This window comes from Heptranchias perlo, chromosome 20, assembly GCF_035084215.1.
Source record: "Heptranchias perlo isolate sHepPer1 chromosome 20, sHepPer1.hap1, whole genome shotgun sequence".
NCBI lineage: Eukaryota > Metazoa > Chordata > Chondrichthyes > Hexanchiformes > Hexanchidae > Heptranchias > Heptranchias perlo.
The window spans coordinates 26,033,433-26,056,868 of record NC_090344.1 but is presented as its reverse complement, the minus strand read 5'-3'; the positions used below and the strand labels follow the sequence as shown (position 1 = coordinate 26,056,868).

At 45.8% G+C, this 23,436-nt stretch overlaps 6 non-coding genes across 6 annotated transcripts; 3 read left to right on the top strand and 3 right to left on the bottom strand.

Annotated features, from left to right (window-relative positions):
• Positions 1-6,003: 6,003 nt before the first annotated feature.
• On the bottom strand, positions 6,004-6,076 carry trnak-cuu (transfer RNA lysine (anticodon CUU)). The gene has a single exon. It is a non-coding gene; the product is annotated as a tRNA-Lys (tRNA).
• A 2,083-nt stretch (positions 6,077-8,159) lies between these two features.
• Positions 8,160-8,249, top strand: trnap-agg (transfer RNA proline (anticodon AGG)). The gene is given in 2 exon segments: positions 8,160-8,195; positions 8,214-8,249. It is a non-coding gene; the product is annotated as a tRNA-Pro (tRNA).
• Positions 8,250-8,775: 526 nt separating this feature from the next.
• trnai-aau (transfer RNA isoleucine (anticodon AAU)) lies at positions 8,776-8,849 on the bottom strand. The gene has a single exon. It is a non-coding gene; the product is annotated as a tRNA-Ile (tRNA).
• A 1,879-nt stretch (positions 8,850-10,728) lies between these two features.
• On the top strand, positions 10,729-10,818 carry trnap-agg (transfer RNA proline (anticodon AGG)). The gene is given in 2 exon segments: positions 10,729-10,764; positions 10,783-10,818. It is a non-coding gene; the product is annotated as a tRNA-Pro (tRNA).
• A 526-nt stretch (positions 10,819-11,344) lies between these two features.
• Positions 11,345-11,418, bottom strand: trnai-aau (transfer RNA isoleucine (anticodon AAU)). Its single transcript has one exon. It is a non-coding gene; the product is annotated as a tRNA-Ile (tRNA).
• Positions 11,419-15,290: 3,872 nt separating this feature from the next.
• Positions 15,291-15,363, top strand: trnak-cuu (transfer RNA lysine (anticodon CUU)). The gene has a single exon. It is a non-coding gene; the product is annotated as a tRNA-Lys (tRNA).
• The last annotated feature ends 8,073 nt before the right edge of the window (positions 15,364-23,436 follow it).

The following is a 23,436-nucleotide window of genomic DNA, read 5'->3' as shown; positions in this document are numbered from 1 at the left end:
TTTCACAGACAACGGCTGTTCATCCTATTGTTTTTCTAGCAGAGTAGGGCAGATGATCAAAGTAACCGGATTGGGTGAACTGTCCGTCCAGGTGCCTGGTGGGCTCGTGGTTATGATTCGGCGTTCACACCTCTATAATTAATTACATGAAACCAAATAAACTCGACGAAAAGAGGAATATTTCTGTAAACACCATTAACCAACCTATAACTTTCTGTTGCAGACTGAAAGAGACGCTAACGTGGTTACCGAGTGACAGTCACAAGTTTAATAATGATTTGTTTTGTATGTGAAACGCTTTTCAGACTGCATTTTAGGAGACTGGTTGCACAGCTTGCTGGAGTAAAACATGCCACAATGTCGTGATCGCGGGTTTGATTCCTGTATGGGCTGATAAGGGCCTTCATTTTGGGTTTTCGTAATTTTAAAATCCAAGCTTTACAATCAGATCCACAGACAAATTCACGGGACAATTTTATTGAATAACATCCATTGCAACTTTACCCCTGGGCCGGAGAAACACGTCTTTCTTTTTCTTTTTCTTTCTCCGGTTTGCAGAGAAACATTCAACTCGCGGCCTGTTCCCATTAATGATCATCAGCAACAACAGAAAGACAGAGCGGGTCTGACCGCCCCGAGATGTGGAAAAGGGATCAGTTTAGAACAAATGCATCAAATCAAATGGTCACCCGGCACCGAGAGAGGAAAAACCAAGAGGAAAAGGCAGAAGGTAACAGAGAAATAAAAACCAAATGCAGACGATAGAAATATTTCCCATCGTTGATGTCTCTCTGTTCCATCCCCAATTCTTCAGTGGCGGGGATAAAATTTCACTGCAAATAAATGCGAGAATCGACCCAAAGAAGAAGAAACTAAATAACCAAAAACTGCCAAACACTGGGTTACACCAAAGACCTTTAAGTTTTCAGTCTAATGCAACCGCGACTGAGCTGTTGGGACACCAAAGCAAATGCAATTTTTCGCCATTGTCTTGCAAGAAAATATCACCCCAGCGACGCCTTGCTGTTTATTACTGCACTTCATATATAAACATCACACTCATATATACCCAACCACAGTCCATCGATAAACACCACACTCATATATTCACATCCACTGTTCAAGATATAAACACCGCACTCATGCACACAACAACAGTTCATATATAAACATCGAACTTATATATACACACTCACAGTTCATATATAAACATCACACTCATATGTACACACCCACAGTTCATATATAAACATCACACTCATATATACACACCCACAGTTCATAGATAAACATCGCACTCATATATACACACTCACAGTTCATATATAAACATCGCACACATATATACACACCCACAGTTCATATATAAACATCTCACTCATATATACACACCCACAGTTCATATATAAACATCTCACTCATATATACACACCCACAGTTCATATATAAACATCACACTCATATATACACACCCACAGTTCATATATAAACATCTCACTCATATATACACACCCACAGTTCATATATAAACATCTCACTCATATATACACACCCACAGTTCATATATAAACATCGCACTCATATATGCACACCCACAGTTCATATGTCAATACTGCACTCATATATACACATCCACTGTTCGGATATAAACATCTCACTCATACACACACACACACAGTTCATATTTAAACATCGCACACCTATATATACACCGACAGTTCATATATAAACATCGCACCCACATATACAAATCCACAGTCCATATATCAACATCGCACTCATAGAAACATACCCACATTTCATATATAAACATCGCACGCATATATAAACACCCACAGTTCATATATAAACATTGCATTCATATACACTCACCCACAGCTCATATATAAATATCGCATTCATTGATAGTCACCCACAGCTTATATATAAAAATTGCATTTTTTTTTATTCGTGCATGGGATGTGGGCGTCGCTGGCGAGGCCAGCATTTATTGCCCATCCCTAATTGGCCTTCCAGAACTGCTGCAGTCCGTGCGGTGAAGCTTCTCCCATAGTGCGGTTAGGAAGGGAGTTCCAGGATTTTGACCCAGCGACGATGAAGGAACGGCGATATATTTCCAAGTCGGGATGGTGTGTGACTTGGCGGGGAACGTGCAGGTGGTGTTGTTCCCATGTGCCTGCTGCCCTTGTCCTTCTAGGTGGTAGAGGTCGCGGGTTTGGGAGGTGCTGTCGAAGAAGCCTTGGCGAGTTGCTGCACTGCATCCTGTGGATGGTAAACACTGCAGCCACGGTGCGCCGGTGGTGAAGGGAGTGAATGTTTACGGTGGTGGATGGGGTGCCAATCAAGCGGGCTGCTTTGTCCTGGATGGTGTCGAGCTTCTTATGTGTTGTTGGAGCTGCACTCATCCAGGCGAGTGGAGAGTATTCCATCACACTCCTGACTTGTAACTTGTGGATGGTAGAAAGGCTTTGGGGGGTCAGGATGTGAGTAACTCGCCGCAGAATATCTGACCTGCTCTTGCAGCCACAGTATTGATATGGCTGGTACAGTTAAGTTTCTGGTCAATGGTGAGACCCAGGATGTTGATGGTGGGGGATTCGGCGATGGTAATGCCTTTGAATGTCAAGGGGAGGTGGTTAGACTGTCTCTTATAGGAGATGGTCATTGCCTGGCCCTTGTCTGGCGCCAATGTTACTTGCCACTTATGAGCCCAAGCCTGGATGTTGTCCAGGTCTTGCTACATGCCGGCTCAGACTGCTTCGTTATTTGAGGGGTTGCGAATGGAACTGAACACTTTGCAATCATCAGCGAACATCCCCATTTCTGACCTTATGATGGAGGGAAGGTCATTGATGAAGCAGCTGAAGATGGTTGGGCCTAGGACACTGCCCTGAGGAACTCCTGCAGCAATGTCCTGGGGCTGAGATGTTTGGCCTCCAACAACCATTATTATCTTCCTTTTTGCTAAGTATGACTCCAGCCACTGGAGAGTTTTCCCCCTGATTCCCATTGACTTCAATTTTACTGGAGCTCCTTGGTGCCACACTCGCTCAAATGCTGCCTTGTTGTCAGGGGCATTCACTCTCACCTCACCTCTGGAATTCAGCTCTTTTTTCCATGTTTGGACCAAGGCTGTAATGAGGTCTGGAGCCGAGTAGCCCTGGCGGAAACCAAACAGAGCATCGGTGAGCAGGTTATTGGTGAGTAAGTGCCGCTTGATAGCACTGTCGACGACACGTTACATCACTTTGTTGATGATTGAGAGTAGACTGATGGGGCGGTAATTGGCCGGATTGGATTTGTCCTGCTTTTTGTGGACAGGACATACCTGGGCAATTTTCCTCGTTGTCGGGTAGATGCCAGTGTTGTAGCTGTACTGGAACAGTTTGGCGAGAGGCGCAGCTCGTTCTGGAGCACAAGTCTTCAGCACTACAGCCGGGATGTTGTCGGTGCCCATAGCCTTTGCTGTATCCAGTGCACTCAGCCGTTTCTTGATATCAAGTGGAGTGATTCGAATTGGCTGAAGACTGCCTTCTGTGATGGTGGAGATATCGGGAGGAAGCTGAGATGGATCATCCACTTGGCACTTCTTCCTGAAGATGGTTGCAAACGCTTCAGCCTTGTCTTTTGCACTCACGTGCTGGATTCTGCCATCATTGAGGATGGGGATGTTTACACAGCCTCCTCCTCCCGTTAGTTGTTTAATTGTCCACCACCATTCACGACTGGATGTGGCAGGACTGCAGAGCTTTGATCTGATCCGTTGGTTGTGGATTCGCTTAGCTCTGTCTATGGCATGTTGCTTCCGCTGTTTAGCTTTCATGTAGTCCTGAATTGGAGCTTCACCAGGTTGGCACCTAATTTTTAGATACGCCTGATGCTGTTCCTGGCATGCTCTTCTGCACTCCACATTGAACCAGGGTTGATCCCCTGGCTTGTTTATTAATGGAAGAGTGAGGAATATGCCGGGCCAAGATATTACAGATTATGCTGGAATACAATTCTGCTGCTGCTGATGGCCCACAGCACCTCATGGATGCCCAGCTTTGAGCTGCTAGACCTGTTCTGAATCTATCCCATTTAGCACGCTGATAGTGCCACACAACACGTTGGATGGTATCCTCAGTGCGAAGACGGGACTTCGTCTCCACGAGGACTGTGCGGTGGTCACTCCTACCAATACTGTCATGGACAGATGCATTTGCGACAGGTAGATTGGTGACGACGAGGTCAAGTAACTTTTTCCCTCGTGTTGCTTCTCTCACCATCTGCCGCAGTTCCAGTCTGGCAGCTATGTCCTTCGGGCCTCGGCCAGCTCAGTCAGCAGTGATACGACCGAGCCACTCTTGGTGATGGACATTGAAGTCCTCCATCTAGAGTACATCCTGTGCCCTTGCTACCCTCAGTGCTTCCTCCAAGTGATGTTCAACATGGAGGAGGATTGATACATCAGCTGAGGGAGGGCGGTTGGTGGTAATCTGCAGGAGCTTTTCTTGCACTTGTTTGACCTGATGCCATGAGATTTCATGGGGTCCAGTGTCAATGTTGAGGACTCCCAGGGCCACTCACTACTGACTATATCACTGCACCGCCACCTCTGGTCGGTCTGTCCTGCCGGTGGGACAGGACATGCACAGGGATGGTGATGGAAGAATCTTGGACGTTGGCTGAAAGGTATGATTCTGTGAGTATGGCTATGTCAGGCTGTTGCTTGACGAGTCAGTGGGACAGCTCTCCCAATTTTGGCACAAGTCCCCAGATGTTAGTGAGGAGGACTTTGCAGGGTCGACTGGGCTTGGTTTGCCTTTGTCGTGTCCGGTGCCTAGTGGTCCGATGCCGGGTGGTCCGTCCGGTTTTATTCTTATTATGACTTTTATTAGCGAGATTTTACAACTGAGTGGCTTGCTAGGCCTTTTCAGAGGGCAATTAAGAATCAACCACATTGCTGTGGCTCATTTATACTCACTCACAGTTCACATATAAACATCGCATTCATATATACTCACCCACAGTTCATATATAAACATCGCACTCATATTTTTACACCCACAGTTCACATATAAACATCGCTCTCATATATAAACTCATTCGGTTTATAAAGCAACAGCGCGCTCATAAACCCACACCCAGTTTATAGTAGCAGATCGGTACCGATCGCCGATAGAGCTCTCAGATTCCGAGAGTCCGAAGTAGCAGCGACCGAACAAATTCTGGATCTCATCCTTAACACAGACCGGTCGATCCACCTGTAAAATTACATCGCACTTGGATATCAGGGAGGGTAATGGTTTCTGAGAATGTATCAGGGAGCCTAATGGCTTCTTAGTGGCGATCCATCGGGGCAAGGGGATCTCAGAGAGGGGAAGGGACTGTCAGAGGGTATCAGAGAGTGCAAGGGGATCTCAGAGCGGGGAAGGGATAGTCAGATGTCATCAGAAAGTGTCAGGGGGCTCAGAGAAGGGAAGGGACTGTCAGAGGGCATCGGAGAGTACATTAAGAACTGAGAGAGGGGAAGGACTGCCGAGTCTGAGAGAGTGTAAGGGGGCTCAGGGCAGATCTGTGCAAGGGGCACTCAGTGGGTATGAGAGAAGGTAAAGAACGCTGACAAGGTTCAAAGATGATCATGGACTCTCTGAGGTCAGAGACAGAGTGTATCAGAGAAGTTAAGGAGCTCAGCGAGAATCAAAGAGGGTAAGGGGGACTCAGGAGGTATCAGAGAGGCGAATGGATCCAGAGATATCATCTTCTAAATATTACAATTTCGAACATTCAACATTTTTGATAACAGCAATAAATGAAGCCGATTGAACCGATAATCTGCCGTGTCCCATCTGGAGGGAATGAGAAGGTAGAATCTGGAGGGACTGGATATTTGGAAACGCTCAAGGTTTCATTTCACACAGCTCAGTGTTGTGTCTGTTTTTTCACTGGATTTCATGAACTCGAGAAAAGAGGTTGCAATTTGAAAATTTTATTACCCATTGTGAAAAATAGAACACAAATCGCCCAACGTGGGGCTCGAACCCACGACCCTGAGATTAAGAGTCTCATGCTCTACCGACTGAGCTAGCCGGGCTGGTTGCTAAAATTTTTCCCATTCTATTATTGTAGAGAGACAGCTGTTGGCTTTGCTGCAGGGGTTCAGTTCGTTCTGCAATCTCAGGGTTTCTCCTTCTGTGCACCTGATTTTCATTCTGGAGTCAGTCTGATGTCTTTTGCACGTCATTCAGCACCACGCTGAGCTGAAAAGGAACATCGGAACAGGAGAGGGCCATTCAGCCCCTCTTCCTGCTGTGCCATTCAATTCGATTATGATGTGATCTGCAACTCAACTCTCCTTCCCCGCCTTGGACACAAATCCCTTGGAACCCAAACCGAGAAATGATCTATCAATATCAGTCTTGAAAATTTGAATTGAGCCACAATCCACATCATTTTGGCCGAGAGAGTTCCAGCTTTCGGCCGTATTTTGTTTGCTAAAGTAATTCCTGATTTCTTGCCTGATTGGTCTGTCTCCAATTTCAAGATTAAAACCCCTCATTATGGATTCCGCCAACATAGAGAGAGATGACAAAAAGATAGACAGAATTCGATCACGCTGCGTTTTGACGTTGAGTCAGATGTCTGTCTCTCTATCTGTCTGTCCGTTTATCCGTCTGATTGGGTCTCGGCCTTATTCTCAGGCCAGGCTTTTTGTTTGCTGGTTGCAGGCCTCGCTCCCCGACTGACTGAACAACGACCGAATCAATGACTGTGACTGAACGTCTGCCGATTTATGGCCACATTTCTGAGTTCCTGCCTTCGCTCTGTGTCGCAGGCCTGTCTCTGTCCCTTAGGATCACAACACACCCACAAGCTTCACGACTGAACGCAGGTTAAGTCAGTCTGTCCTCGCAGGTCCATCGGAAGCGAATGATTTTTAACTGAATTATTTTTTCCTGAGTGACTTGTGAAGTTTTGTTCAGTGATATGTTTGCGAAAGAGAACGAAGGAAATAGTTAGTGTGCAACTCGCCATTTCTCTACATCGGAATAGAAAACGTGTTTGGATGGATAGAAGAGGTCTGAAAGGATGGCCGATCGGCTGTGGGTGGCACCGAATTCTGCAGTGGCTGCAGTGGTTCATAACCGGTAATGAAAATGAGGTAATATACTACCACAAGCTGCCGCTGAAAATCATTCAATTTCCCAAACTTGACCCACCGAATCAAATGAAGCTGCTGGGAAAGCTACAAGACAACGCCGGTCTCGCGGGCATCGTTTGAAGCAACTGGCAGTGTAAAGTAGCATCTACAGCCATGCATGCAAGTACTGCCATGTGCCGCTGCGATCGCCGAGTGGTTGAAGCGTTAAATTCAAGATCAAATGGAGTTTTCCTTCGCAGGTTTGATTTCTGCTCGCTGAATTATTGTTTAAAGATCCGTTCAATGCTCAAATGAATGAACTGGATCTAACTCACTTCATTTGTCTCTCTCAGAGCATGAGAGATACTCGAGCGTGGCCGGCGCTTTTAATTGGGTGCCCAATGTACTCTTGCAAAATTCAAATACACAAGAAAGAATCTTGCCCAATCTGCAACTAAAATTCTGCTACTTTGCAGAACCACCCATTTATAAGCGACTTTATTTGCACGAATCTCTCTATCTCTCCTTGTCTCTTGTCTCCATGTTGTCCCCTGATGGACTTCTCAGGCTTCCTGGAACGGTAAAGGCTGATCTAACCTGCAACACCAGCAGGGAAAGGTAAAGGAAAAAAAGACTGAGACGGTCGGAAAAGTAAAGGTGCAACCCAGCTGATAAATTCGTAGCTAATGTCTCCACATTTTTGTCTCTTCGCCCTCACAGTGAAAGAAAACAGCAATGTGAGTAAAATATACTTATGATAGCTTGTATACTCTGACGATGCCGAGACAGATGCCAATGTAGCTTCAGATTAACTAATTCTGAAAAGTATTATTTGAAAAAACAAGTCGTACATTGTAAACGAATTTAGTAAAGAGAGGCTAATATTGGTGACTGGAAATAGGTAGTGTACAACTTGATATTGCTGTATATAGGAATAGAAAACGAGATTGGGTGGACAGAAGCGGTTGGAAAGGATAGCCGATCGGCTGAAGACTATGGTGAAATTTTAGACCGGCTGCAGGACTTTCTAGCAAGCGGCTCGTTGGTCTAGGGGTATGATTCTCGCTTAGGGCGTTTTTCTAATAGAATATGCGAGAGGTCCCGGGTTCAAATCCCGGACGAGCCCTGTTATCTCACTGCTTTTTAGTGAAAAGTCACCAATTGGATTCTGACATCTTTGCAGTTATTCGAATTGAATTATATTTGAGCTCCAGAGGACAAAGTGCAGAAGTTTCCAAGGCGCAACACACACGGAGTAAATAAAATGTCTCAAGATGATGTGGAGATTGAAGCTGAATGTGAATTTACCCCAATTTAGGCGGTCTCATTGATATTAGATGACGGGATCGAGAAACACATATCCAAGTTTGCCGATGACACACAGATAGACAGAATTATGAGCAGTGTGGATGGAAGAATGAGATTACAGAGAGATATTACTCGATTAAGTGAATGGGCAAAACTGCGGCAAATGGATTTCAACGTAAGCAAGTTTGAGGCCGTCCACTTTGGACCTCAAAAAGATAGATCAGAAAACATATCAATGGATGTTACTCCAAAAAATTGACCTCATGACATTTTGTGTGGATTCGCTTGTCTCTCAAGTCTGCCAAACTTTTAAAAGTTACCAAAATATTGCAATAGGAACCTTATGGCCCGTACGGGGATCGAACCCGCGACCTTGGCGTTATTAGCACCACGCTCTAACCAACTGAGCTAACCGGCCATGTAGACATCTTAGCTTTATGGGCTTACCCGCGTGTTGGGTAGTTTGTGTTTATTTTTACACCAGCTGACAGAGTTTCACAACGAATATTGAATAAAACAACATCCCTTAAACATTGTTACTTGTTTCTGTATATACTGTCGAGGATGTAGATCAAAATTAACAAACAAAGAGCACTTTAATGTGACAAATTAAATTCCGATCAATATTATTTTACGAACAATCAACAGCCCATCCATAAAACACTGCCCCGCTATAAAACCTGTGGGCAGGACCCTGAGCTACTGTGAAAATGATATCACCGCAACGTGATTCGATCACGCTGCGTTTCGACGTTGAGTCAGATGTCTGTCTGTCTATCCGTCTGATTGGGTCTCTGCCTTATTCTCAGGCCAGGCTTTTTCTTTGCTGGCTGCAGGCCTCGCTCCCCGACTGACTGAACAACTACCGGGCCGTGTGTCAGAATCAATGACTGTGACTGACTGTCTGCCCATTTATGGCCACATTTCTGAGTTCCTGCCTTCGCTCCGTGTCGCAGGCCTGTCTCTGTCCCTTCGGATCACAACACACCCACAAGCTTCACGACTGAACGCAGGTTTGGTCAGTCTGTCCTCGCAGGTCCTTCGGAAGCGAATGATTTTGAACTGAATTATTTTTCCTGAGTGACTTGTGAAGTTTGGTTCAGTGATATGTTTGCGAAAGAGAACGGAGGAAATAGTTAGTGTGCAACTCGACATTTCTCTACATCGGAATAGAAAACGTGATTGGATGGATAGAAGAGGTCTGAAAGGATGGCCGATCGGCTGTGGGTGGCACCGAATTCTGCAGTGGCTGCAGTGGTTCATTACCGGTAATGAAAATGAGGTAATATGCTACCACAAGCTGCCGGTGCAAATCGTTCAATTTCCCAAACTTGACCCACCGAATCAAATGAAGCTCCTGGGAAAGCTACAAGACAACGCCGGTCTATCGGGCATCGTTTGAAGCAACTGGCAGTGTAAAGTAGCATCTACAGCCATGCATGCAAGTACTGCCATGTGCCGCTGCGATCGCCGAGTGGTTGAAGCGTTAAATTCAAGATCAAATGGAGTTTTCCTTCGCAGGTTTGATTTCTGCTCGCTGAATTATTGTTTAAAGATCCGTTCAATGCTCAAATGAATGAACTGGATCTAACTCACTTCATTTGTCTCTCTCAGAGCATGAGAGATACTCGAGCGTGGCCGGCGCTTTTAATTGGGTGCCCAATGTACTCTTGCAAAATTCAAATACACAAGAAAGAATCTTGCCCAATCTGCAACTAAAATTCTGCTACTTTGCAGAACCACCCATTTATAAGCGACTTTATTTGCACGAATCTCTCTATCTCTCCTTGTCTCTTGTCTCCATGTTGTCCCCTGATGGACTTCTCAGGCTTCCTGGAACGGTAAAGGCTGATCTAACCTGCAACACCAGCAGGGAAAGGTAAAGGAAAAAAAGACTGAGACGGTCGGAAAAGTAAAGGTGCAACCCAGCTGATAAATTCGTAGCTAATGTCTCCACATTTTTGTCTCTTCGCCCTCACAGTGAAAGAAAACAGCAATGTGAGTAAAATATACTTATGGTAGCTTGTATACTCTGACGATGCCGAGACAGATGCCAATGTAGCTTCAGATTAACTAATTCTGAAAAGTATTATTTGAAAAAACAAGTCGTACATTGTAAACGAATTTAGTAAAGAGAGGCTAATATTGGTGACTGGAAATAGGTAGTGTACAACTTGATATTGCTGTATATAGGAATAGAAAACGAGATTGGGTGGACAGAAGCGGTTGGAAAGGATAGCCGATCGGCTGAAGACTATGGTGAAATTTTAGACCGGCTGCAGGACTTTCTAGCAAGCGGCTCGTTGGTCTAGGGGTATGATTCTCGCTTAGGTCGTTTTTCTAATAGAATATGCGAGAGGTCCCGGGTTCAAATCCCGGACGAGCCCTGTTATCTCACTGCTTTTTAGTGAAAAGTCACCAATTGGATTCTGACATCTTTGCAGTTATTCGAATTGAATTATATTTGAGCTCCAGAGGACAAAGTGCAGAAGTTTCCAAGGCGCAACACACACGGAGTAAATAAAATGTCTCAAGATGATGTGGAGATTGAAGCTGAATGTGAATTTACCCCAATTTAGGCGGTCTCATTGATATTAGATGACGGGATCGAGAAACACATATCCAAGTTTGCCGATGACACAAAGATCGACAGAATTATGAGCAGTGTGGATGGAAGAATGAGATTACAGAGAGATATTACTCGATTAAGTGAATGGGCAAAACTGCGGCAAATGGATTTCAACGTAAGCAAGTTTGAGGCCGTCCACTTTGGACCTCAAAAAGATAGATCAGAAAACATATCAATGGATGTTACTCCAAAAAATTGACCTCATGACATTTTGTGTGGATTCGCTTGTTTCCAAAGTCTGCCAAACTTTTAAAAGTTACCAACGCATTGCAATAGGACCCTTATGGCCCGTACGGGGATCGAACCCGCGGCCTTGGCGTTATTAGCACCACGCTTTAATGAACTGAGCTAACCGGCCATGTATGTAGTTTAGCTTTATGGGCTTACCCGCGTGTTGGGTAGTTTGAGTTTATTTTTACACCAGCTGACAGGGTTTTGCAACGAATATTGAATAAACCACATCCCTTAAACATTGTTACTTGTTTCTGTATATACTGTCGAGGATGTAGATCAAAATTAACAAACAAAGAGCACTTTAATGTAACAAATTAAATTCCGATCAATAATATTTTACTCACAATGAACAGACCATCCATAAAACACTGCCCCGCTATAAAACCTGTGGGCAGGACCCTGAGCTACTGTGAAAATGATATCACCGCAACGTGATTCGATCACGCTGCGTTTCGACGTTGAGTCAGATGTCTGTCTGTCTATCCGTCTGATTGGGTCTCTGCCTTATTCTCAGGCCAGGCTTTTTCTTTGCTGGCTGCAGGCCTCGCTCCCCGACTGACTGAACAACTACCGGGCCGTGTGTCAGAATCAATGACTGTGACTGACTGTCTGCCCATTTATGGCCACATTTCTGAGTTCCTGCCTTCGCTCCGTGTCGCAGGCCTGTCTCTGTCCCTTCGGATCACAACACACCCACAAGCTTCACGACTGAACGCAGGTTTGGTCAGTCTGTCCTCGCAGGTCCTTCGGAAGCTAATGATTTTGAACTGAATTATTTTTCCTGAGTGACTTGTGAAGTTTGGTTCAGTGATATGTTTGCGAAAGAGAACGGAGGAAATAGTTAGTGTGCAACTCGACATTTCTCTACATCGGAATAGAAAACGTGATTGGATGGATAGAAGAGGTCTGAAAGGATGGCCGCTTGCTAGAAAGCCCTGCAGCAGGTCAAAAATTCACCATCGTCTTCAGCCGATCGGCTATCCTTTCCAACCGCTTCTGTCCACCCAATCTCGTTTTCTATTCCTGTGTACAGCAATATCAAGTTGTACACTACCAATTTCCACTTTTCACCAAAAAGCAGTGATATGACACGGCTTGTCAGGGATTTGAACCCGTGACCTCGCAAATATCCCAATAGAAAAACGCCCAAAGCAAGAATCATGCCCCTCGATCAACAAGCCGCTTGATATAACGCGTTGCAGCTAATCGAAAATATCACCATAGTTTTCAGCCGATCGGCGATCTGGACAATCTGGACAACTCGCAGTGCAGCCGCACCGGAGTTCAAAATCCACCCTCTCGCCGCTCGAACATTGGCATCAACTGAACTTTACTCTGGCCCAGTGTCACCGCGCTGAAATCGAGTATTTCTCAGGTACACTTTTTCTGAACATCATAGTTCCTTGTTTAATCGTGAAAACTGCCGCCCGCTTCACTGTTCGTGCAAGAGACAACTTTGGAGACACCGTGTCGTTTCACAGACATGCTGGTTGGACCTGCTCATTTCAACTCATCACATTTTCTGCAAACCGAAACATTACTGGAATGGAGAATGGTGAATCACAGCTCCAAAAATCGATCCTCTCTGCTGCTGCGTGTCCGAGTCTTCCAACATACAGGCATTTAGGGGCAAGGGGAGTTTGATGTTCAGATATAAGACAGCACCGATTTTCACTCTTGCAAGCTGCGCACCCTTTATTTTGGAAAAGTACAATCATAGCAAGACAGCTGTTCCATTGATCGCTGCAAGCTGAAACTTTAGCTCGGTGAATTGGTTGTTCATGCAACTAAATGTCGTGTCTCTGTGGCGCAATTGATTCGCGCGTTCGGCTGTTAATTGTAAAGGTCGGTGGCTTGAGCCCACCCGGGGACGACAAAGAGCTTTCACCGTAACGTTCGTTGTTTCGCGTTTCGAATGTGTGTTCTATTTGCGTGAAAATATACCGTAAACATTGCCGGCTGATCTTCCGCATTTAATCTGCAGTCGGATGACTGGCATCTGAACAATGACTAAAAAACCGAGAGTGGCTTGAAGGAAATCGGAATACTTCTTGGCAGACGAGGTTGAAAAGGAGGGCTCACGATTAAAGTGAAATGTTATTCACCTTCCGACAGGTTTCAGTTTATTTGTGAGAAATCGTGAAATGATCCTTCAGCGGCCCCTCAGGTAACAAAAGCAATTCTCAGCCGCATTTTTGACGCAGCAACAAATCCATCAGTTTTTCACTGTTCCCCAGCTCCCCGAGTGAGTGAGGCCGTGACAGCAGCAACATTGTCCGGTTCCGCTCTCTCCAATCACCCGCTGCCGGCGGAAAGCAGCGAATGCAGCCTCAGGCAGCGCATTACTGTCCAACCCTTGGAAACAATTTCCCACTGAAACAGATTGGAGTTGTGCTGAACTTTGAGTCTGTCGCGTGTCCGTGACGAGGTTCAGGTTGATATCACCGATTCGTTTTCTTTTATCTCAGAAGCGCACCAGGAGAAAACCGGAACTGAGAATCAAATTGTCCCTGTCGGTGATGAATTCAAGGGAATATCGCTCCAAGCAGATCTGTGAAAGTCGCAGTGCAACCGCACAGAAGTTCCAAATATTCTGGCCTGGTGTCACCTCCCTCAAACCGTCTCTTTCGCGTTTGATATTTCACGAGTACAAAGCGTCCCCCGCTTCACTGAAGCTGCAATCGACATTTTCTTCTCGATGCCATGTCATGGACCAAATAAAGGATGTGCACAGTTGCTGCTGAGAACAAATTAAAAAGTAGCAGAAGTTCATCAAACTTGCACCATTGAAAGTCCTGGGTGGAGGTTTAGATGATGCGATTGTGGGAAGAGTTTTATTGCAAATTTAACAGACCCTCACGTGAATTGCCGGGATGTCCAGAGCACCGAAAAAGCTCAGTCAGACTGAAGATCTGAAGGGTTCAATCCCGGGTTTCAGGAGCCTTTTCTCTCCCTCTCTGTTATCTTGAGACCTCCTCCGTGCCCTTTACATTCTCTGATACGCTCGGAGTGCCCCTTACCCAGTGACACACCCTGACTCTCCCTAATAACATCCGGCAGTCCCTTGCTCTCTCTGATAACGTCTGAGAGTGCCGTAAACTCTTTGATACATCGTATCCTCATACCCCTTTATAACCCCTGAGAAGCCCTTTGATTCCCTTACAGCCTCGGGGATCCCGTTGCTCCACCGGATCGACACGAAGAAACCCTTAGACTCCCCGATTCTTTCTCAGGAGCCATTAACCTCTCTGATACCCAAGCGCGATTTAATTACACATGTGGATCTATCAGTCTGTGTTAAAGATGAGAGCCACAGTTTGTTCGCTCCCATTCCTCCGAAGTGCTTCATTCATCGAGAGGGATATCGCATCTTCATTTATGTGATTTTCAAAGAAAAATAAAACATTGCATGTACAGAAAACAGAAATAGCTCAGATGGGGTAGCGTTAGAATTAAAATCTAGAGATCCTTTGTTCAATCTGAGCTTAAGGCGGTCTTTTTCTCTCTCTCTCTCTGTTGGCGGAATCCATAATGAGGGGTTTTAATCTTGAAATTGGAGACTGAACAATCAGGCAAGAAATCAGGAATTACTTTAACAAACAAAATACGGCCGAAAGCTGGAACTCTCTCGGCCATAAGGATGTGGATTGTGGCTCATATCAAATTTTCAAGACTGATATTGATAGATCTTTTCTCGGTTCGGGTACCAAGGGATATGTATCCAAGGCGGGGAAGTAGAGTTGAGTTGAAGATCACCTCATGATCTAATTGAATGGCGCAGCAGGAAGAGGGGCTGAATGGCCCTCTCCTGTTCCGATGTTCCTTTCCAGCTCAGCGTGGAGCTGGATGACGTGTAAAAGGCATCAGACTGACTCCAGAATGAAAATCAGGTGCACAGAAGGAGAAACCCTGAGATTGCAGAACGAACTGAACCTTTGCAGCAAAGCCAACAGCTGTCGCTCTACAATAATAGAATGGGAAGAATTTTACCAACCAGCTCGGCTAGCTCAGTCGGTAGAGCATGAGACTCTTAATCTCAGGGTCGTGGGTTCGAGCCCCACGTTGGGCGATTTGTGTTCCATTTTTCACAATGGGTGATAAAAGTATAAAATTGCAACCTCTTTTCTCGAGTTGATGAAATCCAGTTAAAAAAACAGACACAACACTGAGCAGTGTGAAATGAAACCTTGAGCGTTGCCAAATATCCAGTCCCTCCCGATTCTACCTTCTCATTCCTTCCACATGGGACACGGCAGATTATCGGTTCAATCGGCTTCATTTTTTGCTGTTATCAAAAATGTTGAAGGTTAGAAATTGTAATATTTAGAAGATGACATCTCTGGATCCATTCGCCTCTCTGATACCTCCTGAGTCCCCCTTACCCTCTTTGATTCTCCCTGAGCTCCTTATCTTCTCTGATACGCTCTGATTCTTACCTGCTGCGATACCCTCAAAGAGTCCATGATCCTCTTTGAACTTTGTCAGCGTTCTTTACCTTCTCTGATACCCACTGAGTGCCCCTTGCACAGATCCGCCCTGAGCCCCCTTACACTCTCTCAGACTGGGCAGTCCTTCCCCTCTCTCAGTTCTTAATATACTCTCCGATGCCCTCTGACAGTCCCATCCCCTCTCTGAGCCCCCTGACACTTTCTGATGACATCTGACTGTCCCTACCCCTCTCTGAGGTCCCCTAGCACTCTCTGATACCCTCTGACAGTCCCTTCCCCTCTCTGAGATCCCCTTACACTCTCTGATACATTCTGACAGTCCCTTCCCCTCTCCGAGATCCCCTTGCCCCGATGGATCGCCACTAAGAAGCCATTAGGCTCCCTGATACCTTCTCAGAACCATTACCCTCCCTGATATCCAAGTGCGATGTAATTTTACAGGTGGATCGACCGGTATGTGTTAAGGATGAGATCCAGAGTTTGTTCGGTTGCTGCTGCGTCCGCCTCTCCGACTCTGAGAGCTCTATCGGCTTTCGGTACCGATCTGCTCCTATAAACTGGGTCTGGGTGTATGAGCGCGCTGTTGATTTATAAACTGTGTTTATATATGAGAGCGATGTTTATATATGAACTGTGGGAGTATATATATGAGTGAGATGTTTATATGTGAATTGTGGTTGAGTATATATGTCCCACAGCAATGTGGTTGATTCTTAATTGCCCTCTGAAAAGGCTTAGCAAGCCACTCAGTTGTAAAATCTCGCTAATAAAAGTCATAATGAGAATAAAACCGGATGGACCACCCGGCATCGGACCACTAGGCACCGGACACGACAAAGGCAAACCAAGCCCAGTCGACCCTGCAAAGTCTTCCTCAGTAACATCTGGGGACTTGTGTCAAAATTGGGAGAGCTGTCCCACAGACTAGTCAAGCAACAGATGAACATAGCCATACTTACAGAATCATACCTTTCAGCCAACGTCCCAGATTCTTCCATCACCATCCCTGTGTATGTCCTGTACCATCGGCAGGACAGACCGACCAGAGGTGGCAGTGCAATGATATACAGTCAGGAGAGAGTGGCCCTGGGAGTCCTCAACATTGACTCTGGACCACATGCAATCTCATGGCATCAGGTCAAACATGGGCAAGGAAAGCTCCTGCTGATTACCACCTCCCGCTCTCCCTCAGCTGATGAATGAGTCCTCCTCCATGTTGAACACCACTTGGGGGAAGCACTGAGGGTAGCAAGGATACAGAATGTACTCTAGATGGAGGACTTCAATGTCCATCACCAAGAGTAGCTCGGTAGTATCACTGCTGACTGAGCTGGCCGTGTCCTGAAGGACATAGCTGCCAGACTGGAACTGCGGCAGATGGTGAGCGAACCAACACGAGGGAAAAAGTTACTTGACCTCGTCGTCACCAATCTACCTGTCGCAAATGCATCTGTCCATGACAGTATTGGTAGGAGTGACCACCGCACTGTCCTTGTGGAGACGAAGTACCGTCTTCGTGTTGAGGATACCATCCAACGTGTTGTGTGGCACCATCAGCGTGCTAAATGGGATAGATTCAGAACAGATCTAGCAGCTCAAAACTGGGCATCCATGAGGTGCTGTGGGCCATCAGCAGCAGCAGAATTGTATTCCAGCATAATCTGTAATATCTTGGCCCGGCATATTCCTCACTCCTCCATTAATAAACAAGCCAGGGGATCAACCCTGGTTCAATGTGGAGTGCATAAGAGCATGCCAGGTACCGCACCAGGCGTACCTAAAAATTAGGTGTCAACTTGGTGAAGCTGCAACTCAGGACAAAATGCATGCTAAACAGCGGAAGCAACATGCTATAGACAGAGCTAAGCGAATCCAGAACCAACGGATCAGATCAAAGCTCTGCAATCCTGCCACATCCAGTCGTGAATGGTGGTGGACACTGAAACAAGTAACGGGAGGAGGAGGCTGTGTAAACATCCCCATCCTCAATGATGGCGGAGTCCAGCACGTGAGTGCAAAAGACAAGGCTGAAGCGTTTGCAACTTTCTTCAGCCAGAAGTGCCGAGTGGATGATCCATCTCAGCCTCCTCACGATATCCGCACCATCACAGAAGCCAGTCTTCAGCCAATTCGAATCACTCCACGTGATGTCAAGAAACGGCTGAGGGCACTGGATGCAGCAAAGGCTTTGGGCCCCGACAACATCCCGGCTGTAGTGCTGAAGACTTGTGCTCCAGAACGAGCTGCGCCTCTAGCCAAACTATTCCAGTACAGCTACAACACTGGCATCTACCCGACAACGAGGAAAATTGCCCAGGTATGTGCTGTCGACAAAAAGCAGGACAAATCCAATCCTGCCAATTACCGCCCCATCAGTCTACTCTCAATCATCAGCAAAGTGATGGAAGGTGTCCTCGACAGTGCTATCAAGCGGCACTCACTCAACAATAACCTGCTCACCGATGCTCTGTTTGGGTTCCGCCAGGACCACTCGGCTCCAGACCTCATTACAGCGTTGGTCCAAACATGGACAAAAGAGCTGAATTCCAGAGGTGAGGTGAGAGTGACTGCCCTTGACATCAATGCAGCATTTGACCGAGTGTGGCACCAAGGAGCTCTCGTAAAATTGAAGTCAATGGGAATCAGGGGGAAAACTCTCCAGTGGCTGGAGTCATAATTAGCACAAAGGAAGATAATAGTGGTTGTTGGAGGCCAAACATTTCAACCCCAGGACATTGCTGCAGGAGTTCCTCAGGGCAGTGTCCGAGGCCCAACCATCTTCAGCTGCTTCATCAATGACCTTCCCTCCATCATAAGGTCTGAAATGGGGATGTTCGCTGATGGTTGCACAGTTTTCAGTTCCATTCGCAACCCCTCGAATAATGAAGTAGTCCGAGCCCGTATGCAGCAAGACCTGGACAACAATCAGGCTTGGGCTCATAAGTGGCAAGTAACATTCGCACCAGACAAGTGCCAGACAATGACCATCTCCAACAAGAGAAAGTCTAACTACCTCCCCTTGACATTCAACGTTATTATCATCGCCAAATACCCCACCATCAACATCCTGGGGGTCACCATTGAAAAGAAACTTAACTGGGCCAGCCATATAAATACTGTGGCTCCGAGAACATGTCAGAGGCTGGGTATTCTGCGGCTAGTGACTCACCTCCTGACTCCCCAAAGCCTTTCTACCATCTACAATTCACAAGTCAGGTGTGCGATGGAATACTCTCCACTTGCCTGGATGAGTGCAGCTCCAACAACACTTAAGAAGCTGGACACTATCCAGGACAAATCAGCCCGCTTGATTGGCACCCCATCCACCACCCTAAACATTCACTCCCTTCACCACCTGCGCACAGTGGCTGCAGTGTGCACCATCCACAGGATGCACTGCAGCAACTCGCCAAGGCTTCTTCGACAGCACCTCCCAAACCTGCGACCTCTACCACCCAGAAGGACAAGAGCAGCAGGCACATGGGAACAACACCACCTGAACGTTCCCCTCCAAGCCATACACCATCCTGACTTGGAAATATATCGCCGTTCCTTCATCGTCGCTGGGTCAAAATCCTGGAACTCCCTTCCTAACAGCATTGTGGGAGAAGCTTCACCGCACGGACTGCAGCAGTTCAAGAAGGCGGCTCACCACCACCTTCTCAAGGCCAATTAGGGATGGGCAATAAATGCTGGCCTCGCCAGTGACGCCCACATCCCATGCACGAATAAAAAAATTGCGATGTTTATGTATGAGCTGTGGGTGAGTATTAATGAATGTGATATTTTTCTATAAACTGTGGGTGATTATATATGGGTGTGATGTTTATATATTAACTCTGGGTACGTATACATGAGTGAGATGTTGATATATGAACTGTCGATTTGTATATGTGGGTACGATGTTTATATATGAACTGTGGTTGTGTCTATATGAGTGCGCTGTTTATATATGGACTGTCGATTTGTATATGTGGGTGTGATGTTTATATATGAACTGTGGGTGTGTATATCCGAGTGCGATGTTTAAATATGAACTGTGGATGAGTATATATGAATGCAATTTTTATATATGAACTGTGGGTGTGTATATATGAGTGCGATGTTTATATGTGGACTGTCGATTTGTATATGTGGGTGCGATGTTTATATATGAACTGTGGGTATGTATATGTGAGTGAGATGTTTATATATGAACTGTGGGTGTGTATATATAAGTGCGATGTTTATATATATGAACTGTGGGTGTGTGTATGTGAGTGCGGTGTTTATATCTTGAACTGTGGATGTGTGCATATGAGTGCGGTGTTTATCTATGGACTGTGCTTGGCTATATATGAGTGCGATGTTTATATATGAAGTGCGGTAATGAGTAGCAAGGCGGTTATTTCGTTTATTCTTCTTTGGGGCGATTCTCGCATTTATTTGCAGTGAAATGTTATCCCCGCCACTGAAGGATTGGGGATTGAATAGAGAGACATCAAGGATGGGAATTATTTCTATTGTCTTTATTTGGTTTTATTTCTCAGTTACCTTCTGCCTTTTTCTCTTGTTTTTTTTTTTCTCTCGGTGCCGAGTGAACATTTGATTTGATGCATTTGTCCGAAACTGATCTATTTTCCACATCTCGGGGCGGTCAGACCCGTTCTGTCTGTCTGTTGCTGTTGATCTTCGTTCATGGGAACAGGCCACGAGTTAAACGTATATCTGCAAACCGGAGAAGGACAAATAAAAAGAAAGACGTGTTTCTCCGGCCAAGGGGCAAAATTTACAATGGATATTATTCAAAAAATTGTCCCCGTGATTTAGTCTGTGGATCTGTTTGTAAAGCTTGGATTTTAAAAGTCATATAAACCTGAATCAACGCCCCTTATCAGCCCATACAGGATTCAAACCGCGATCGGGATATTATGGCACGTCTAACCAAGCTAACGAACCGTTGCTTATATCCCATTATCGATTTTCCATCGTTGGAATCGTTCCATCGTTCCATCACATAGAACTGCAGCGGTTCAAGAAGGCTGCGCACCACCACCTTCTCAAGGGCAATTAGGAATGGGCAATAAGTGCCGGCCTCGCCAGCAACGCCCACGTCCAATGAACGAATTAAAAACAAATCTTGATACCGCCTCCGTACCATTTACATTCTGTGATACGCTCGGAGTGCCCCTTACCCATTGACACGCCCTGACTCTCCCTGACAACATCTGACAGTCCCTTGCCCGCTCTGATAAGTTCTGACAGTGCCGTAAACTCTTTGATACTTCGTAGCCTCATACCCCTTTATAAGCCCTGAGAAGCCCTTTGATTCCCTCACAGCCTCTGGGAAAACCGTTGACCCTCCGGATCGACACTAAGAAACCCTTGGACTCCCTGGTTCATTCTCAGGAGCAATTAACCTCTCTGCTACCCAAGTGCGATTTAATTCCACATGTGGATCTACCAGTCTTTGTTCAGGATCAGACCCACGGTTTGTTCGCTCCCATTCCTCCGAAGCACTCTGTTCACCGAGAGGGAAATCGCATCTAAGTTTATTTGATTTTCAAAGAAAAATAAAACATTGCATGTACAGAAAACAGAAATAGCTCAGATGGGGAAGCATTAGAATTAAAATCCAGAGATCCTTTGTTCAATCTCTGCTAAAAACGGCCTTTTTTCCTCTCTCTCAGTTGGAGCAATCCATAATGAGGGGCTTAATCTTGAAATTGGAGCCAGATTAATGAGGCAAGAAATCAGGAATCACTTTAGCAAACAGAATACGGCCGAAAGCTGGAAATCTCTCGGCCAAAAGGATGTGGATTCTGGCTCAGTTCAAATTTTCAAGGCTGATATTGATAGATCTTTTTTCGTTTCGGGTCCCAAGTAATATGTGTCGAAGGCGGGGAAATAGAGTTGAGTTACAGACCACCTCATGATCCAATTGAATGGGACAGCAGTTTCGAGGGGCTGAATGGTCTTCTCTGACCCCGCTGTTCCTATCCTGCTCGGCGCGGGTCTGCATGACAGGTTAAAGGCATCAGACTGACTCCAGAATGAAAATCGGGTGTTCAGAAGGAGCTTCCCTGGGATTGTCGGACAGACAGGACCCCTGCAGCAAAGCCAACAGCTGCCTCTCTGTAATAATAGGATGGGAAGAGGTATGATAGGGGGCGCGGCCAGCTCAGTCGGTAGAGCATTAGATTCTTAATCTTACGGTCATGGGTTCGAGCCCCATTTTGGGGGCTTTGTGTTTATTTCTCAAACTGACCTCTCTGATACCTCCTGAGCACCGCCCACCCCCTTGCCCTCTTCGATTCTCCCTGAGCTCCTTATCTTCTCCAATATCCTCAGAGAATCCATTGTCCTCTTTCAACCTTTTCAACACCCTTGATGTTCTGTGATGCCCGCTAAATGCCCCTTATCCACCCATGCACCCTGAGCCTGCTGATGCCCTCTGATACTCATTTGCCCACGCTGTGACCCATTTACACTCTCTAATACCCTCTGATAGTCCCTTCCCCTCTCTGAGCTTTGTGTATGTATATATGAATGTGATGTTTACATATGAAATGTGGGTGCGTATTTCACATCTCGGGGCGGTCAGACCCGCTCTGTCTGTCTGTTGTTGCTGATGATCATTAATGGGAACAGGCCGCGAGTTAAACTTTTCTCTGCAAACCGGAGAAAGACAAATAAAAATAAAGACGTGTTTCTCCGGCCTGGGGTTAAAGTTAAAATGGATGTTATTCAATAAAATTGTCCCGTGAATTTGTCTGTGGATCTGTTTGTGAAGCTTGGACTTTAAAATTACGAAAACCCATAACAAAGCCCCTTATCAGCCCAGATAGGAATCAAACCCGCGATCACGACATTATGGCATGTATTAATCGAGCAGGCTGACCAGCCGTTACTAACATCCCATTCAAAATTTCAAACCTTTTTTGTACCTTTTCTAGTTTGAAGTGATTTCTATACAAGGACCCCTGAATCTCTCTGCTCCTCCACAGTTCCGAGCTTATCACCATTTGGAAAATACTCTGATTCATCTTTCTTAGCTTTAAAGTGGATGACCTCGCTCTCCCTCACATTGAACTCTTTGCCACAGTTTTGCTCACTCACTGAATCTATCATTTCCCACTTTTTAACTTCCTCCTTCTTTCCACATTACTCACTGCTCCCCCAGAAGGTTGCGTGTTCAAATCCCGCCGGGGTAACAGTTACTTTTCGAGCTGGTAGGATTCTGGATCGTTACCGGAATGAACGATTTATCTGATTTTTCTCAATAAACAGAACCTTGCTCTAAAGTCTGCTTCCCTAGTTCCCAAATTTCAGGAAGGCGTCTCATTCTGCCCTCGACTTTTGATCTTGAACTGCGGATGGAACTTTTGCAAAGAGGGAGAAATCCCCAAATCTCTCAACGTGAATCTCAAACGCTTTGGGAAGAAGTTCAGTGCAAACACTCAGGAATTTAAAGGCAGCTCAATGACCTGCACTTTCTTTGAATGAGTTTTGTTCGCCTTTGCATTCGACCGTAAAATCGCTCCCGATTTACATCTCAATGAACCAGAGTGTGACCGCTTTGTATCGGTCAGCGTGTAATTGACGAGGTTGGGGTAAGCACGGGTCGTTTTCAACTTCTGAAATCTCACCATGCACCAGAGAGAAGAAACATGGAATCAAATGTCCCTGCAAGTGATGAATTGAAGTGAATATCG